At 36.7% G+C, this 14,937-nt stretch overlaps 1 protein-coding gene across 5 annotated transcripts in view; it reads left to right on the top strand.

Annotated features, from left to right (window-relative positions):
* Nucleotides 1-14,937, top strand: part of LOC127647013 (receptor-type tyrosine-protein phosphatase F-like) — a 321,133-nt gene that overhangs the window by 64,379 nt on the left and 241,817 nt on the right. For 4 of the 5 annotated variants that reach the window (XM_052131057.1, XM_052131054.1, XM_052131058.1 and 1 more), the window contains exon 1: nucleotides 1,328-1,523. The exons of the other annotated variant lie outside the window; for it this stretch is intronic. The gene's annotated coding sequence lies outside the window, so the exon portion shown is untranslated. Of the gene's footprint in view, nucleotides 1-1,327; nucleotides 1,524-14,937 lie in introns of those variants that run through there. 5 annotated transcript variants of the gene reach the window in all.

Below are 14,937 nucleotides of genomic sequence, written 5' to 3'. Positions count from 1 at the left end.
AAACTGTAACATTTGATCACAGTTCAATTAAAGCATGAAATCACGAATTTTATGATATAATGTTTTCATTTCAAAATGTATATTTTTTATATTATCCACCAGATGGTGCCATTTTCCTTGTGTTTAGCCCATGGAGCAAATACATGCTTTTTTCCTATTTTCTGTTTGTTGTATTATAGAGAACTGCAGGCCAGTTGAATAAATGATGCAGCTAAAATTATGGGGGTGTGTTGGTATGGATGTCAGAGTGTGTTTTGTATGTGTGTATTGAGAAATGTGTATGTGTGTGCGCGCGCATGCGTGCGTGCGTGCGTGTGTGTGTGTAAATAACAACAGTAGCATTATGTATACAAACTGGCATTTAAAAGGTTAAAAAATGAAAATGAATGAATATTTGGTTGTTATGATCAGGACTGATGTTGGTTAAAATAATTTACTCATTGGAAGATAGTATTATTATATAATATTTCTTTGGCAGTTTTTTTATGCAGTCATTTTTGTCCCCTAATTACATCTGAGGAACTTTTTTTATTGACGCACAAGGGTTTTCCTAAACTCTTCAACACTTGCATGAAAACACTTGTTTTCTTTTCCACATATGATTTCGATCGATAACCATTCATCCAAATTAATAAAATAAAAATAAAAACTACAGAGTAGATAGCCAGTCTGAGCTTGCATATGTGCAACAGAACATTTTCTCCCTTGGTGAAGAATGCTGTGTACAATTTTGTGAAATTTTGCTTTCTCTAATCAAGTGTTTATTTTGGTATTTAATTAGAGTGAAAGGAAATGTATTCTGTTGTGCAGTTACAAAAGTTTAGTTATAAATGCATTTTTTTTTAAACCATGATTTGTTTTCTCTAATTCTTAGTCCAAGATCCAGTTCTTTACGATTCATTTCAATCTAGTTTAGTTGTGTTACATTTGACATCCTGTTGTTTTTTTAGCATTATCTTTATGACAGCATGCAGGTCAGACAATCAAGCCTGTGTTCTGAATCAGTCAGCATGTTCTACTTAAAGAGTTCTTTATCTTAACAACAGCTTTTCTGCCAGCCAGTCTCTCTGTCTACCTACTTTCTTATATATATATAATAATTAAACCAACCCGTTTCAATTCCCAAACTGCCCTCATCTACCTGTTGGTTGGCTGCCAAGGTAATAACCTGTCCTAAATCAAACAATGGCCCACCTCTCTGATTGGCCAGGGAGATGAGGCCCCTCCCTCAGCTCTTGTTGTAATTCAACACCTGACTGATGTAGCTTGTGCCTGAATTAGTCTTTTTCACACAGAGTCTCAGAAATCATGCGGCCGTCCCCAGAGACACAAGTGCCGCTGTCCCAGCTAAGAGCTCAGATAGAGTAACGCCGTCTACACAGTGCCAGTTATATGGATTAGTCTCCTCTTCCCAGCCACTTTCTGTACACTTGCAGCATTCCTCTTCAGGAGTAACAGTAGGGGTTTGGATCCACTAGTTTATATGTCTGAGGAAATTCTTTTGAAAGTTTTTCATCACAAGGGTAAGTGCCATTGGTATATGCATCAGATTTCTGCATTTATAGGAGTGGCATTATTTTAATAATACTTTTACTTAAATTTGCATGGACTTTTTTGATTTTCTCTGTAATTATTTCAGCTCTGTTGTAGTATTTGCACTAAAATAAGTATTGTATTCTCTCTCATCTGTCTTGTGCACCTCTTTTTACTGTCTGCAAGTTGTTTTGCAGTTAATGCACACATTTTACAGCAAAAACCATTAGCAGTATCACATCTGTCTGGCAGCAAGTGAATTTCTTTTTGTCAAGTGTATTTTGGGGTCCCATTTTAGGATAATTACAAGTTATGATGAAAAATGATATTTAAGGTTCTACACTATTCCTAGGTTACTACTCAAATGTAATCAAATTTGTGACATTGACCATGTCAACTTAAAGGAATATTCCAGGTTCAATCGACAGGATTTGTTGCATAATGTTGATTACCACGAAGAATAATTTCAACAAGTTACAGTGAGTCACTTGTAATGGAAGTCAATGGGGCCAATGTTTGGAGGTTTTAAAGGCAGAAATGTGACACTTATAAATTTATAAAAGCACTTAAATGAATTCTTCTGTTAAAACTTTGTATTATTTTGTTGACATTACATCGTCATGGCAATGAAGTTGTAAAATTGGCTATAACTTTACACTGAAAAGGTTATTAAGTGATTTTATAACACTAAAACCATGTTAATAAACATATTGTTTATGTCTTGTGGCTATACTTTTGAAACAGTGAGTAAAACTACTGTCTTACTGGAACCACAATTTTTTCATTTTTCTTTTTTTTTTTTTTTTTAAAGAAAAGGAAGTGAAAGTCTAAATAATACATTTTTTTGGTTATCAATATTCTGCCACAGATGTTGTTGATTAAGCTTAACTTTTATTGAACCCAGAATATTCCTTTAATTGTGAAAAAGGACAAATGTATGCTCAAAATCATGTTGGGATAACATCAGGTTTTGCAAAGACTTGTGGAGTCCATGCTTGAGGTCATACCAAGTTTAAAAAAATATATTTTTCAATTGAACCTTTCACTCAAATGGGTATGTTGATAATTAAAATAGACCAAAAAACAAATGAACAACCATTTTCACTAAGGGTTCTCTAACTTTTGGACCCAACTGTATATCTCTCTGTTCTTTTCTTATTTTTCCACCTAAAAATCTGCCTTTTCTCAAAGGCTGTTATGTAAGATTTTTCAAAGTTATTCTGATTAAATTTATAATTTATAATGTAGTGCTGAATTAATGTTATGAAAGTTCCTGGTTTTTCCTGGAACGTCTTTGCAGAGCCATCTGGTGTAGTTTGTAATTTACAAAAAGTATGAAGTAGTTGCTGATGGCTTTCGTAACGAGAATCAGAATTTGTGTTTATTGGCCTAGAAAGTTACAGGGAATTTGACTTAGTGGTTTGCTCCAAGAACACATAAGTACTCATTATGCAACATTACACACAGTCTGTATCTGGACTGAACAGCATCACTGCACTACTTTGATTCAGACACCAAAACATGCTCAAAGTGCGCTTGACTACACGGCACATCTGGATATATACCAGCTGCTTAGTGAATTCGCCACAGAATACAATATATGAAAAATATACATCATAATACAATAGAATGTACAAAATGTGCATTACAATATAATAAGCGTATTATTTATAAGAAAACAACACCACCGTATAGACTGAGCTTTTCCCTCTGATTGAATAGTCCATCAAAAGTGTCTTTTGTTGACAAGTCAGCTGGAACAAGGCTGTGTGTCTCACTTTGTTCAGCATGGAAGGCAGTCATGTCCCCAGGGAGCGATTCTATTTCACACAGCGAGGCTTACGTATTTCAAGCATACCATTGTCTCATCTAATCCCACAGTCCTGCCCTGCTGCAGAGCCATCCATTCAGTCATTCTCTCTCTCACGTGCTTTCTCACTTTTTGCTCACTCTCTCTCAGTGGCTTGCATGTTGCTACATGGACCACCAACAGGCAGCTCTCGTTCATAACGACAGAGAAGGAGACATCCACGAGAGAAAGGAAGGTGTGGAAAACATGAGTGCATCAGTAGATAGAGGTGCATTGTGAGGCAGCTTGGTGCCCCTTGTTTAGTGCCCAGATGGAACAATAAAAACAGTAGTTAGAGATCTTAACCTCATTGGCCTTTTGACCTCAAACTGTGACCTCTGCCATCCCTCCAGTGTTTCGAATGGCCCAGTTGAGAGGTGTGTTTTACGACTGCAAGTTTGTCCATTCAAGTCCCTATGTATATTGGTGTTCTAGTCATGTTTCACATCTGTCTGGTTTGTAGTTGCATCTGCTGCACAGGAATTCAAAGAAGGGGTCTCTAATGTGGCTTTTTGCTGTTTGGCCTGTTACAGTTCTCTTGCAGGCATTAAATGATGATTGTTGTGATTGTTATAACTGTTATAATTGTGGTGGTTTGGCTTAGTGGTTTAATACTTAGGCTGGGAACCTAAAGGTTGTTGATTCTGACCCCTGTTGGATGATATGAGACAAAATTGTTTACAAGAGCATAACGTTCTTCATAGATCTACCTTCTTAATTTTGCTCTTAAAGTGCACCAGATTGATGCATTTAACTTTAAAATGTACAACATTTTCTTCCAGGGGAACATGCCCCCGGACCCCTCTAGAGGGTCTGAGGTCCACCCACAAAAGTCTCACAAAATCCTGTGAGAAACACTGGAGGAATATTAAAGAGGTGTGGGCACAGCTCCAAAAAAAATGGATAAGCAAGACACAGCGCAACAAATATAACAAATGCATCTTGAGCTGTGTTTTTAGAAGTAAAAAAAAACTGTGCAAGATGCTGAAAAAAACAAGATGTGGCCGGTTTGTTTAGTACATTTACATAGAACAACAACTGAAAAATGTGCAGATGGACTAAAAACACATTTGATGTTAATGTAATGTTTTAGACGCTTTGGATAAAGTGTCTGCAATATTATGAATAGTCCATTGTTTCATGGATACACCCCCTACAAGTCACAGTAGGATGGACACATAACCCATGAACTGTGTCCAGGGGGTTTCCTCAAAATGTTTCATCTCACTTGGATGTGAATGAAACCACTTTCAGCATTAGCGGCAGTAATTTGTGTGGCTTCTAAAGACTGTTTTTGCTGTTTATTGCTCTCTTTGATGGAAAATTCAAAGCCAAAATCCCTCCACCATGAACATCTGAAGAGAAGTTCAAAATAAACCAAATTTAATTAGCATTTGAATTTTTGTCCACTGTGATTTACAGTGCCATCTAGTGAAATTGCCTCACTGTGTGCTATTTCTGTTATCTCACCCTGCTGTGGAGACCATGGCGAAAGGTGCTAAGCATTTAACAGCATTATTCTGAGCTGCTGTTTTCAGTTTGTTGATTTTAAAAGCAGCGATACGATCTTTAAAGTCAACCATCTTTTCTTCCTTTGAAAACTTCAAAAGCCGATGTGTGAAACTGCAAACTTTGATCTTCTTTGACCTGAGAAATTTGGTTGGCGACCATCTCTGTACTTTCCCCCTGTATGAAATAGGATACATATTTAGTGATTACAGATCACAGAAGGCAGCACTCTTGATATTCCTCAAACATTCTGGTTATGGTTTGTTCTAAAGTAGGGGTGGGTAAAAATATAGATTTTCCAATGCATCGCAAGCTTCTTTTGAATGATCTCGATATCAATTCTTAAATCCCGAAATCTATCTTTAACTCTATGCGCAACCCTCTACTACACCGAGAGGAAATCGCTTGCATTTACAACCAATTTCGTATTATGCGACTAAAATGTATATATTTGCAACCTGTTTTCAATCCCGAGGTGTCAAATACTGCCGCTTATGCAAGAACCCAGCGCGTCAATCTACAGATGCCAAAAACACCCTCTGGCATCCGTATCCGACACACGCAGAGGGCAGTCTAAAAGGGAGGCATCACTGCCAATATCTGGATAGTATTGCGTGTGTTTATCCGCAATATGTTTTGTTATATTACACGATCATGTCGATCATTTTTGATCCCCTAGCCCAACCCCATTCTTGAACTTAAACAGTTATCAATATATCATGAATGAGGTTTCATGTTTAACATCGATGTTAATTGGTTAGGTTTAGGGATGGGATTGGGTTGGGTTATTTAGTATCAAATAATTTCAATTTGCATTACACAATTTTTTTAAAATATTTTGAAGCCCCTGACCCCACCATTATGCCTAAACCTAACCAATTTTCAACAGTATTAAAGACATAACAAGCAGTAGTCACAATCATTTATTTTAAATACAAATAATGCAAAAGCACTATAATAATTCCAAACGATATGATAGGATTGCGTGAGGAACAGAGTGAAAGCGAAGATTTTAATTGCTGAAAATCCATGTAGGCAACGCCATCCAATACAGGTCACACACATCTCATTGAAAGGAAACATCCGAACTTGAGCTCATCATAATCGGTCACAAGACAAGTGAGAGCCAATGGCGTTTGACGTCGCGCTGACGCCTTCTCGTTGCGGCAATTTTTGAATTTGTTACTAGGACGAGTCGGAAGCTGAATGTGTATGGCGGATGTCGGGGGACCACGAAATTAAAAACGTACATTTGTGTCTGTTCTTCACACAAAAAGATCGAAATGCATAGAATACACCTGGAACTGAACAGGTAACTTCATCAGAGCAGAATATATATATATAAAATAATGGATTAAACATTACATAGAATAATACATGTTGCTGATTATACATTGCCATTGTGAATAATGGATGATTTCAAATGAAATTAAATGAAAATCATACCCCAGCATATCATGTCAGAATGACAAAATTCTACTCCAACATATAATTTGACAATGATAAAAATCTGATTCCTTCGCTTCAGTCTTTGACACTGAAAGTTTGTCATTGAAAGCATTGTGCTTGCCAGATGTTTTGGAAACTGACGCCAAAGGGTGCTTTTGGCACCCACCTGTTGATGTGCTGGTCTTTTTCACAAGCAGCAGTATTTGATGCTCCGGGAGTGAGAACGGGTTTATATTTGGCAATTGCTGATAAATGTTTAGATTTCACTCAGCAGTAATTGAGTAGTATAATGGTGAAGTTTTCAGCACCGAGATCCTTGCACTGCATGTTGAGAGTAAAAGATGTTCCGTGTAATGTATGTTCAAAGACAAGATCCACTCAAACCATTTGTCATTGAATAATTTCTCTTTTAACACCCTTTCTGTTCTTTACAGTCAGTTGTTAATAAAATAAATAATAATAATAATTTAATTCTAATCACAAATAGCACAGATGAGATAAAGCCATTCAAGTCCTACTCATTACCATGTCCTCATTTACAGACACTTTTTACATAAAAGACTGTTTTCTTAAAGAGACAGGACAGGGTGTAGCACATTACACAAATCAATGTAAATACCTGTAAATAGTACAACATATGCAATTAAACAATAAACATGAATGGCCCCATAAAATATAGCATTCAAAATGTAATCCTGTCATAATATTTGCAAACTGAATTTTATCTTATTTTGTTACATCTATTGTTATACTGAATTGTGTTTGATCTTTTATCTTTCTTCCATCTGTTTAACCATTTATAGCTGTTTTTGCACTGCAATGACGGTGCAGTGATTCTCGTGCAGAGCTGAAAAGCAAGATGCGTGCTGAGTGTCATAACAGTGGCAAAGCAGCTCTGATGTGGCATTTTGCATCACATAATCAAAAACTAAATACTAATGGGTTAATACTATTGTTTTGTTGCCTTGCAAGCACTGGTATTTCCTTTAGTAAAATAAAAATTTAGTTTCATAATATGAAGTAACTCAAATAATCCTTGACAAAATGACATTGTATGCTTTTTAAATTTCTTCCATTTTCTTCCAATTTTGGAATGTCAAATTTCCAATGCGCTCTAAGTCCTTGTGGTGGCGTAGTGACTTGTCTCAATCCGGGTGGTGGAGGACGAATCTCAGTTGCCTCCACGTCTGAGACCTTCAATCTGCGCATCTCATCACGTGGCTTGATGAGTGTGTTACCGTGGAGACATAGCACGTGTGAAGCCTTCCCCACGGCATCCATGCACAACTCACCATGTGCCCCACCAAGAGCGAACCACATTATAGCTACCACAAGGAGGTTAACCCATGTGACTCTACCCTCCCTAGCAACTGGGCCAATTTGGTTGCTTAGGAGACCTAGCTGGAGTCACTCAGCACACCCTGGATTCAAACTCATGACTCCAGGTGTAGTCAGCATCCTTACTTGCTGAGCTCCCCAGCCCCAAGTTTTATTAATTTCTAAACTTTCTTTTTATACTGTGTCATAGATGTCTGTGGCCTTCGTACCTGAGGTACTCTTGATTCCTGCTGTGTGTGTTATGTTGTGTATTCTACTCTGTTTGACACAAGTCTGCACTTGTCCTTAAGTGTCTTCGGAAGGATTCTGAGAGTAGTGTTGCTTAGAGACCGTCTCTGTGTGTACTCTATTCACCATAAAACCCCAAACTAGCAGATTAGAGGACAAGAAAGGTATATGAATGCCGTTTGTAGACAATAGGAAACCTAGTAACTGAATCTTTAAACTTTATACAATGAAACATACATTATAATGCATTAAGCTGCTTTAGTTTTTCAACAGGTGTCCTACTGCTCTGAAAGTACTTTTCGTCACATGGGAGGATTTAAAGGAAGGTGTCATTCATATCTGTGTCATAGCCCCTTTGTGTTATATGAACTTTTTGGACACACCCCGGGGCCGTGCAAAATTATCACTGTACGGATTTAAAGTGTTTATGAGTAATTGAAAGTTCTCAGCTGTTGCCACCGGAAATGTCACCAAAATACTCCCTTTATTGAACCTATGGAATTCTTGGATCTATACTTCGGAAAATAATTTGTACTTAAAATATCGAACCATTCTTAAAACAAGATACATTTACTTTCTTAGAAATTTCTCTGGCTGAAATCTTTGATTTTGTGAATAATCTTTTATAAAGCAAGGTAAACGTAAATGAGGATGAAAGCCAAAAAAATCAATAAATGCCATGGATCAGTATTTACTGACTATGAAGAGGACATTTTTGTGATTTTGGGTCAAAACTACAGGTCAAAAAAATAACCTTAGAATGGTTTCAGCATCATTATTTTACTTTAAAGTTGGAGATAAGTCTATTACTAAAACTGTTGTTGCATTGTAGGCCAATGGTGTGAGTCCAAAAACTGGTAATAACACTTTTTCTGTTGTTTTTCTAAAGTTGGAGTGCCTATAACTCCAGTAGTATTAAATATATCTTGATATCCTTTTAGATTCTGGTTCAGAACAAACTTTTCTTTATGTATCTTAATTTTTAAGGCCCTCTATGGTTAAATCCCAGAGATATGGCCCTCTCATTGTGATTCCACTCACTTTTAACCATTTTTAATCATTTAAAACCAAATGTGGGTCACATGGTATGAAACAATTTATACACATAAAAACAACAATGTCTAAATATCGATTATTGAGAGTCCAAAAAAACACTATTATTAAGAATAAGCAACACATGTTGCTCTTCAGATAGCTATCTGGTTATTGGATTTCAGAAATGTACATCTGCAAATCAAGAAGGTGCTGAAACTCTGCTGTATTTGTACTGAAGAAAACAAGTGTCTGTTCGTCTGTGACTGTAAATTGTAGAGATCGCATCAGATGTCATTGCTCTAAAAAAAAGACTCAGTTCCTATAGGTAAATATGTATTGTTTTAAAGGAAGTTAAGATATTTGACAGCCTAAATGCAGTGTATAGAATCTAGTTTTCCACCTTTAAATAAATCATGTAGCGAATTGTATGTGACAACTAGCTGTAAATAAAGAGAAGCGTGTCGTTTATTAAGCAATCATGTTCGGCATTTACAGGATTGTTATAAAAGCACTTGAGGAAATAATACTATTCTTATCCATATTCATTCTATGACTCATCTGCCACTGGCTGACCACTGCCACATGCAAATCAGTTATTTTAGAAAATATGTTTTTCTTTCCATTATTAGATATCTTCCTAGCTGTTGGTGGACCTAGTTCCACCTCACGCACACACACACACACACACATTTATATATATATATATATACATGCGCGCGCGCACAGCGGTGGATTCAGATTAACATAATCTCTCTATGGATTGCCACATGCTGGAACTATCACACCATTGCCGTATAATTGCTTTCTTCAATCAACATATAGAGCTGTGTGTACTAAAACTGCATGTGTGACTTCCTCCCTCCTGCTTTTAATGAACACAAAACTGTGAAATACTTGCGAAAAAGGCTTATTTTATGCCACTGTGAATTCTCTCTTATTTATTTCGGTTATTTATCTCTTATGTATTGTTTCGCACAGTATGAGCTGCATAATTAAATATTCAGAATTGGAATATATTGCTTTATTAAAAATAATGTTCGTCTAAATGGACATCCAAACACAAACTTGCATTTAAACATAATAATGTAGTTGGGTGATTCTCACAAAACCTGTCAAGAAAATTCCTGGTCATAAAAATGTTTATTTAATGCCCTAATTATCATTACCAAAATGCTTGACCCTAAAAACAAGGGCATAAATATAATTTATTGTTTTGTTTTGAGGAGCAGAATAATTTCTTCATAGGTTTCATTTAAAATCTCTATTTGAGAAGCTCTAAAAATGAAAATATTCAATGTGCGAAACTGCAAATGAGATTTGAGAACGACAATTCTCAAATCGAATTTAGCGCACAATCATATGGACTACTTTTATGGTGCTTTTATTCCATTTTGGAGCTCAACATTGTTTGTCACCATTCACTTTCATTGTGTGGAAAAGAGCATCATGAACATTCTGCAAGACTTCTCATTTAGTGTTCTATAGAATATAGAAAGTCATGCAGATTTGGAAAGTCACTAGAGAGCATGAATGATGACAGAATTATTTTTATTTGTGCGTGAACTAACTTTAAGGAAAAAATATTCCTATCTTGTATTTACATTATTGTCATCGTAGATGTTTTGAAACGTCTTGGGTTTAATCCTGAATCCTTCAATTACAGTAGTTCTGCTGATACGCTGGCAGACAACAAAGCCTTTATTCATGTGATTCTGGTGATAATCCTCTTTCAGTGCTTTTGAAATGGAAAAGTAAGAGAGACTCAGACACATGTCACTGGGAAATAATGAACGTGTGTCCCTCTAAAAGGTTGGATTATTCAAATCATATCCATACACATCCCGTCTGTTGAGGCAATTTCATCTCAGGTGTCAGATTAGTTCTGCAGGATTTGAGAGTTTCCCACATTTAATTACATTCCACCCACCATGATTTATGAAATAAGTCTTTTCACTATTATTGATTAGGATGTTGATGTCAAAACCAGATCCATAATCAGATGAATGATTCAGTTTGTGATTGATAATGTCAGACTGAAATCATGTTCCAGAAGAGTATTTGAAGGACAAATCCACTACTGATGGCTTGGCATGGAAAGTAAATCAGTCAGTGTTTACATGGGCAACTTTACAGCTTTACACCAACTAGTAAATTCTCTTTTTCATTCCTGTGTTGATGTATATATCCTATTGAAACAGGAAGGTTGGCTGGGATACATCATCGTGCTTGTCACTCTTTTTTATAAATAGCCAATCAGCTATGATTAGCAATTCTAGTTGTTTACAGGTGGTATTAGTGGGAGATAAATTCTTATTCTACAAAGCATCTGATTGGACAAAAGCCTGTGTACTTGTAGTATGATTCAGTAGTTTTGGTCCGTTTTACCGGAAGAGAAAGGCTGTAAATTTAAAATGTGTTTCTAAAAGTAATCATATTCATTTTGTTAATGTAACGAATGAAGAAGGGAAGTCAAGAAGGCTAGATCCAGGTGCGGCTAGTGGTTTTAATGAAGCTATAAATAAATACACATAACAGGTAGACACGAGAACAAATCAAACATCCACGAGGGGAAACTGAAATTTTAACAAGAGCAAACATTAACACGAGTGAGGCACAAGGTCAAAACACATACAGGAACAGACATTACATCTACATCTACCAACCGACTACTAATGCTGAAACAACAGGGTTTAAATACACAAGGATAATGAATAAACGACACACAGTTGAGAACAATGAATGACTACTGGCAGTGATGAGGGCAGGGAATTATGGGAAGTGTAGTCCGGAATGACAAGTGAGAAACACAGGGCAGACAACAGGGGATCGTGACAGTTAATATTTAGGAGTAGGTTCAACCTTACACATATATTATCCCTTATGCTGCTCTCTGTATGAGCTCAGCTTGAATATGAGTCTTAACATTCCTGATGCTGCTCTATTCCTGCAGGTTTATGTAGAGATTTCAGATATTCTGGATCTGAATGATTCAACAGTACAGTCCAAACAGACAGACTAGCTCAGTTCAAGCTCTTTGTCTCTGTGGACTTCAGTATTCTGAGTGGAGGTTCTCTTAGAGTCCTTAAAAAGGACAATTCTATGTGCTACTTTAACTCTCAGGGATTAGAGCTGCATTCGCACATCCCACGTCAGTCCTGCCGAGAGGTTCATCAGAGCAGCGCTGTGTTGCTCTTCAGTGTGCTATCGATCCGCTCCTCCTTCTCTCTTGGATAATCCGCTTGCTGAATGGACCGACCGGGTCTGCCAGAGACAAACCAACAGCTTGGAAGGAGCTATCTACTTCTAACTGAGTCCGTTCACCTGAAAGACTGCAGGCTAAATCTGTCTCCTAATGAAGAGAGCAGCATTGCTGGTTAACACGATGGGCTCTATTTTTGCAATTTTCGTGCTAGCGCAAAGCGCAAGTGACTATGGGTGGGAGTGTTTCCGCCACTGTAGGTGTATGCTCGCAAACTGTGGGTGCACTGTATGGTAATGCAGTGGCACAAAGCACAATTTGCAATTTTCCTAAGAAATGTGCTAAGATTTCAATACCACGTCTGTTTTCAGCACAAAGTCTAAATTCACTTCCACCATATGCATTGGTGGTAATAAATGTCATATACAAACTCTGGAAATATGGTGGAACATCAAATTATGTGTCTGTTGTAGTCGTTTTATGAAACAAAAATGTATTAGATTTGTGTTAAACTATCTATAGGCCATGGATAATTTTTCAGTTATTATTATTCTTATTATGTTTATATTTACAATTGTATTATGATCTAATTTGTATTGGTATGTTTCAGTCTGTTGTCATAGAGATACTTTTAAGTCATTTGAAAAGGGGCCGTTTAAAAAAGTTAGAAAAGTAGATTTTTTTGACCACTTCGTTATTTTGATTATATTTTCATTTCGTTTGAAATCTTATTACAATTTCAAAATATTTTTGGTTGAATTTTTTCACGTTTCAATAATTAATTTTATAAAAATCGAAATGAACTAAACCCCTATAAGTGTCTTGAACATGCGATTTCACCAAACCCACTTGCATCTAGACTTAGCACTAGCGCTAGCTTTCAAGAAAATACCAAAACTTCATGGCCACTTCTGGCATAGCTGGAAATGCCATGCTAGTAATAAGTATTCCTATGACTAAAATAGAGATTCAGGCCATGCCCACACTAATCCGTTAACATTTTTTCGTTTTCGAAATCATCGTTTGCATAGAATGCTGTACTAATGAGTGTTTTTGTGTAAATCTCCTTCTCGTTCTCATGACAAATCATAATAATAGTATGAGATGTCCGAAATTGTTTGAGCTAGTTCGTACCGAAAATTTACAACTTTTACTCCCACAGAGAAAAATAAACTAAACTAAACGAATGTTATGGCAATTTTTATTATGATGACGGAAGAAAGAGAAACATTGGGTTTTGAACGAGCATTCTGACAATTTCTCTTAAGTATCAAGTAACCTGAACCTAACCATAAAGTGTAACCTTTACCCAAACCCCAAACCTAACCATCATTTTATTAGTAAAATAACTTTTGTGTACCACGATAGAAACCGTCGGATGGAACGAGTCGAGGGAAGTGTGTTATAGGTTACTGACATACGTTGGCCATTTGTATTGCATAAACAAATATGGAATGAGTAACCAAATTTGTTCACTGACATTTCTTAAAATACAGTGTTGAATAAGAGGCTAGCCAAAATTTTATGTCTGTACTGTATCAGTTTCAGTCTGTTTGTTGATTGGTTGGTCTGTATGGGAATAAAAGTCATACGACATCTTCTGATTTTACCCTCTTGTATGAGTTATTACACGTTGAGACACGCCGCTCCGGTTTCGATGAGAGGCTTAAACGAGGCAAAATCAATTAGTTTGCTACCGGAACGTATTGTATGGCCATTTTCTCCAAAAACAAAGTAGTTTACGAAATAGATGAAAGATTTGGTGGATAATAAATCAGGTGAAAAATCCCATAGACTTACAGTACATTGAAGAACGGGCCTGAGTCATATCTAGAGTTTAGAATATACAGAATTGAAAGCGACCTACTATCAGGGCCATAGCAACTGCAACAATGCACCAAAAAACGATCGGATACACTAGTAACGCTCTGGAAACCACCCACAATGTCCAAGCTCACTCTTACGGGTCAAACACCACTCACACTTGAAAATACAATTTTAAGATATTGCTTTCGTGAGATTTTACTGTTCCTCTGAATTTTCTGAATGCGCAACTATTGCCATTTTTGAAGAAACTTGGCTTGCACAATGACTCATGGCTGGCAAGGCATAAGAACATGTTATCTTTCAATCTGATTACTAATAAACCATATTTTTGAATTAATTATTTCCTCCCCACAACTCTCTCTTGTCTGCTTTTATGATAAGGCGTCTTCTCTCATTTTGTACACTGATAACTCAGTGAGGCACATTATCAGCGTCCCAGAGCACTTTTTTAATTGACAAATTTTTTAGTATCTCTTGTTCGTTCTCAGGTTATTTAGCATTCATTTCACTAGCTTAAAACCTAGAGCTGCCAGTATATCTCCAGAGACAGACGTACAACAACAAATCACACACACACAGTAAATCTCAGTAATAAAACTCCCTCTAGTGCAGACACAGTATGTATCAAGAGTGTTTTGCCTATGCCTCACTTGAATTATGTATTTTGTTTGATTTTCCCTTAGTGACAACTGCACACATGGGAGAGAGAGAGAGAGAGAGAGAGAGAGTGATGCTATAGATCTTGATTACAGTGGCACTTTCATCAGAGCACACATGCTCACATAAACGCTCTTGTCAATAGTAAGATGTTAATGTGAGCGATGCGAGTGAGACAGACGTCCTGGTAATTAATTCCAATTTGAGGCTTAAGTGCTTTAAGGAAAGATAACTGCGGGCCTCCATCGACTTAAATGCTGCCTCTCTATGCCATGATGCATTCAAGATAGGTGCCCTTTCCCTGCATCTTTAT

This window comes from Xyrauchen texanus, chromosome 7, assembly GCF_025860055.1.
Source record: "Xyrauchen texanus isolate HMW12.3.18 chromosome 7, RBS_HiC_50CHRs, whole genome shotgun sequence".
NCBI classification, from domain to species: Eukaryota; Metazoa; Chordata; class Actinopteri; order Cypriniformes; family Catostomidae; genus Xyrauchen; species Xyrauchen texanus.
This window is presented reverse-complemented; position numbering and strand designations above follow the sequence as displayed.